Here is a 5980-nt window from a genome sequence, read left to right as displayed (position 1 = left end):
ATTTTGTGTTGGGGTAAAGTAGTCACTATGTTGGTTGAGTTCATAATGTCTCTCTGGCTTGATGTACTCGTGTCTTTCTGGTCCCTAGGCCTATTTGAGGTACTAATGCCTTTCTGGTCCCTAGGCCTGTTTGCCTATCCACGGGGTTGCTCCGATCTTGTCCCTGATACATAACTTTTGCCGAGCAGGGGCATGAATCCAGATTTCTATTTTGCTGTGCTTGGGGACAATGATTTATAAGAAGTTGACAGAGGTACAGGCAGCTGTTCGAAGTGTGTATGATACGTGGTTTCTCCGTCCTAATCCCAGTCTTAGCTTCAGTAGCCTGTTTTGGGGGTTTATTAGTAATTGCACCTGGATTGTTAGAGGAGGAGGAGATGAAGTTTCCCAGCCTTTCATGTCCCTCCCCTTTAAATTTGATACGTTATCTTTTGAGAATGTTCAGTTTCCCCTGGATGTTAAAGAGACCACCTTCCTGGTATTTTATCTGGTAAGCTTCCTCTTTGTGGTCTGCAGCTTGTCTAGAATGAAAGCTCAGATTTCCAGGGTGAGTGATGAGACACCTGACCCAGATGTGGAAAATCCTCAGTGGTGTGGGGAATGGGAGGATATGGACCAAACCCTGAAGAAATTCTCTGACCCAATAGCTTGGAATTTTCCCCTTCAAAAGGCCTACTGCAGATGGGTTCTCTGATAATCCAGGCAAGGTGTTCAATTGCTTAATGCCCGCATTCTCCACCATTATGTAGCGGTAAACCAGGCAGAAACACCAATTAAGTGTAGTGGTTTGGTTCAAAATACCCATTACTTATTTATTTTCCTTCTGTGAGATAAGAATTAGGAGAAAACAAAGCAGGCACAAAACTTAAAAGAATATAAAGAAATTTATTACCAGACCTAAAAGAAAGAAAAAAAGTCAGACTAAACCTTCAGAACACTTCTCTTCCCCCCACCTTTCTCCCTTCTCCCACTGACAACGTAAAAAGACAACCCTTGAGATTTTCATCAGTTTACCATCTCTATAATAATCATTTTCAGTTCACTCAGGGAGAGGAGTCTCTCTTGCTCATGCTGTGGAGACATCTCCACAAGAAACAGTTCTCTCATGGCTTCAATGTCACAACAAGACAGCCGCCCGGGTTGGTTCTCTGCTTGCATGTGAAAGTCCCTTCCCTTGTCTTATAGCTTTCCCCACAACTGTTTTCAAGAGTCCAGTTTTGAGCTACTGGGGTACCATTTTAAGGTTGAGCTGTTCAGAAACAAAGCTTCTCTTCACCCATCTCTGGGAGCATCTTCATCTCTAGGAAGAGAGGTCTTCTTCTTCTCTGGGAGCAAGGGTCTTCATCACTTTCATCTCTCTCTGTTCAAGCTTCTCATCAAATCACAGCTACTTCAACATTTGTGTCTTTCAGCACAGGTGCTTTTGCTCACAATTGCAGTTTGAACACTCCACCCCCCCATGCTTTCATGAAATTACAACGGGTACTCTGATGTATCATAGTCCATCGCCACCATAGCTTTACAACAGAATTTCAGCTTCTAGGTTTGAAGCATATCCTCTTTCTCCTCCCTCAGGGTTTCAGCTCTTCCTTCTTCACTGACTTTGGTGTCTTTATGGTGTTTTCTTCACGTGCCCTCACCCTTCCTTTTCTTTTGACTTAGGAGAGGATTGATGTCTGCAGGCTTCATTTGTTCTGGAGAAAACTTAACAACACTAGAAAGGTTAATCTCACCCAGGCCTTGCAGCTGGAATTCGCTTATTGCCGGTGGTCACACGATCTTTGCCGGGCAGCGGCCTCAGATGAATTTTGGCCGCACTGGGTGAGGGCCAGCCTGGCTTGGCCGCGCCGTGGGGCCGCCCGCACGGAGCAGGGCCGCAGGTGGAACAGGGCCACACGGCTCCGGCATGGCTGTCACCCGGCCGGCCCGGCCCGCACTGAGGGGCTGCACTGGGTGTCCAGCGAGCAGAAGCGGCTGAGAGATCTCAGCCAAGCTGCGCCGTGGCCAACCCGGCCAGGCTGCGCTGAGCAGGGCCCAGCCCGGCCCTGCTGGGCCACGCCACAGCTCCCCAGTTACCTGTCCGAAAGCTGGAAGCAAGAGAGCTTTCCCGGGCTTTGTTCGTTCTTAAATGTGGATCACAGAGGCGTGTCAAGCTTCTTAAGTGGCTTTAAAAAGTTGTCAATATTCAAACTAGCCAGTTGATAGGTTCTGTTGGGTCTAGAGGAAGCTGTAAGCACCTCTTTGCAAAGAATCACTTCCATGGCTGATGGAGCCTTCTTTAACTAAGAGCCCAAACTATGCTAAGCCATAACACCAGGAACAGCAAGTATTTCTTTGCCTTAGTTCCTAATCATTTCCAAATAATGAGCTATGAATCTTTGTTACTAGCTTCCCAATAAATGACATTGTGTTCTGTAGTGATAAATCTAATATCAGTCCCAAGGCTGCACAGTTCTTCCAAACATTTTAAACCAACTTTTAACTAGGAAAAATAAGAAAATAATGACACAGCAGAGAAAAATTACCTTACATCTTGTTTTATTGTTCCAGTTGTTTATCCTAATTTCACTCATTAGTTTGACATTTGTTTCGTTCCTTTATTTTTCTAAGAGAAAAGTGATTATGCTGAAGACATGGTATAAGACAATGAAAAATTGGAAATGTGAAAACATGCAGTTATTGAATTAAAAAATAAATAGCCTTTATTATTTCATAATAAAACAAGAGCTCTTACTTAAGAAATGCTATCTGAAAAATTGTATTGGTATCTTCCCAGAAAAGGTTTCACCAAGGAAAAACCACTCTATTATTCTAGGAATTTAATACATTAAAGAAGATAAATATCTTTAGAAATGATAATTCTGATATATATAGCATGGATAAAATAATAGAAAAAACCCTCCCAAAACGCTGTGGAGGAAAACATAATCTGACCATGAAGGACCTCTAGTGGCACATATACTTCCAGTGAAAAAAACCCTGACATTATGCTTGCTCAGCATTTTAGAAGGAATCACTTCCGCAGTTTCAGATTTTGACTTCAATTCCTGTTATATTTTTTGTCCTTCCTTTGGTTGATGCTGATGCAAAAAATATAATTTTGTTACAGTAATGTACAACAAAGTGTCTAGCTGTACATGGCTTTGCCCTTTACTTGTTATCATTGTTATTGCCCTTTATCACCTATTCAAACTTACGATTTTGTCAGCAGGAGGAACAGCCTGGTAGGACACACTGAAATGAAACTGTTTAGCAAAAAGGAGTTGGAAGCAGACGAGGATATCAGAGCTATGTCTGTGTCTTATTTGTTATGGCTGTTCTAATTCTTTTATTTGTCCTCAGCTCAACAGTTTTTGGTTTGGGTTTTTTTTTTTTTTGTTAAAGCAGCAAAAAAAGCTGTGCTGGTACTTTTGAGTTATCCATCACCCATTCTAGAAGATATCCAACTATAAGAAATATTTGGATTCTTAGTTCCTTTCAGTCACACTTCAAAATAGTTTGATATTTTAGACACAACTTTTGAACACAAGTAATTAATTTTTGAAGAATTCTATAAATGTATTGCTAAAAATTCTTTGTCAAAAAGGAGGTATATACCTACCAGTTAGTCTAGCTTCCAAATGCATCCTGCAGATAAACTAAAGTAATTCCCAAGGATTTCACCCATCCTGGAAAAGACACAGTAAACTATGTTACAGTGAAACCAGTTACTTTTGTAGAGTGCCAGGAACAGAGTTTCTATCTCTGAAAGAGGATGCACAGCCTTAAATGCACAGACTCCCATGTTCCACTGGTGAGATGGCAGAGGGGAGGGGTAATACTGGTTCTGAGCTGAACGAAGGGTGTCTGCAGGGCCGGTCAGCCTGGCTGGCACACACTGCAGGCATAAGATCTCTTCACTGGCATGAGGAAAACTCAGGGGCCAGCAAAGATCCAGAAACATACAGCCACAATCACACATGAGATGGACCCTGAATTGTAGCAAAGCAGGTGCCTGAAGCAGGAGTACCTGAACAGGAAGTCATGTTTAGATATCTCAGATATCTCTGCATTCATGGCCATGTTGTCCACAAGCCATAAAATTTCCTGAGATAGTGAAGTTTATTATACTTTGCAATGAACTTAGTCCCCAAAGTCTAACAAAGGGCACTTTTAACAGTTGTTGCTGTTTGGTTTTTTTTTTAAGGTTTTTTTTTGTTGTTAAAATTTAAATTAAAAAGAGATCCCTGCCTGTTTAAACTCTTTTTATTTTGTTTTATATTTTCAGTTCATAGATACCCCTCCGGCACTGCAATCTTTCTGCAGCTGAGCAGCTCTGGTGTAAAACTCTGGCCTGGTAATGCCTTTCTGTTGTGAGGCTGCTGCAGCCTACCTGCAGCAAGGAATTCCAAGAGCTGAGCTTAAATGGACACAATCAGCACCAAAGCCATGATTCCCCCTCTTTGAAAAACTGGCAGCAGATTGCAGACATAGGATGAATAAAATTAAATGCAAAGATAATAGTACCACAGTTGTGCAACTCAGATATGACTAAAGATACAGGGTCTGATAGGTCTGCTTCTTTTAAACTTTTTGTTAGTTTAGGTTATGAAGAATTGTGACCAGCATGACCTGATTCATAACTATCATAACACTGAGACTAATCTTGACAGACTGAATTCTTGCAGGAGTCACAGCAGGATTTTTATAGGATTAGGAATTCAAAATTAAAATACCAATAAATTGTTCTGTTATACGAGTGAAGAAAAAATATATAAAACCTCAATGTAATAAAGAAATGGGTATGTATATTATAAATATAAAAGTATATTTATTAATACTTTTAGAACATATAATTATACAGCTTTTCTTTCATTATGATCTTTAACATCACACCATCACAGAGTCAAAGAGGATATTTGGGGTCCAATCCTCTCCCACATAGCCAATACCTGGGTGCTTACTTGAGCCTGGGCCCTTGGGGAAAGGGGAGACTAAAATTCACCTTCATTCATGACAGGTACATGAAATCGTAAAGATAACCTGAAACTGGCAGAGTAATGCCTCTTTGACACTCATGAATCTAATCCTACGAGGATGAATTTGAGTAGTAGCAAAGGAAGATAAATGCAGTGAGAGAACTGTGACAGAGAAAACCACGTCTGAATAAAACGATATGGTGTTGGTGGGAAGAAGATTAAATTGTGGTGCTCTGTGGGGAGCAGGTGAGGGTAGAGACCAACAGTGTCTTGCAGCAGAAAATCCTTTCTGCCAGCACAGCCAAGACAGTGACAAATATCTGCCCCAATGAGGGCAAAGATTGCTCTTCCTGGAGACACCTCTGGGGTTCAAATCCATCATCTGTGACACATACAGAGCATCATTAGAAGTGTTGTTTAAAAACCCACCAAGGTATGCAAAATGTCACCAGGTTCTCCAGGTAAGTTGCCCTGAGATGTAGGGGAAGACAAACAGGATGTGAAAAATCCAGAGGCATGGGAAAGAAGCAGCAAAGAAGTGGGAGTTGAAACGTTAGAAGACTCGAGGCTGCGCAGAAAGTTGCGAGAAGTTAAACTTCAAGGGTTTAGAGTAACTTTTACTTCTGTAACTGGCAGACGCTCCTGAACTGCCTGCGCACCAGGCCAGCTGCTGCGAGGCACCCACATGCCCCGGGGCTCGATGCCTGCGGAGGGGCTGAGGGCAAAGTAGCCCTGCAGGGACCCGCACCGGAGCACCAGGCTGGGCTGCTGCCGGGGAGCCCCGCGGAGAGCGGGAACACGAAGCTGTTGTTCGCGTTGCTGGAGCCGCCCTTGACTTCCCACCTGCACCCAGCGGTTGGAGGAAACGCCAGGACCGGAGCGCGGCGAGGGGAAGCAAGACCAGGAAAGCTCCGACCCCCCGCCCCAGCACGAGCCATGCCCCTCCCGGGGGCGGCCCCTCGGCGGGCACAAAGCCGGGCTCGGCCGCTGCCCGGGGAGCAGTGGGCCGCTGCCCCGGTGTT

This window comes from Corvus moneduloides, chromosome 2 (genome assembly GCF_009650955.1).
Source record: "Corvus moneduloides isolate bCorMon1 chromosome 2, bCorMon1.pri, whole genome shotgun sequence".
NCBI lineage: Eukaryota > Metazoa > Chordata > Aves > Passeriformes > Corvidae > Corvus > Corvus moneduloides.
This window is presented reverse-complemented; position numbering follows the sequence as displayed.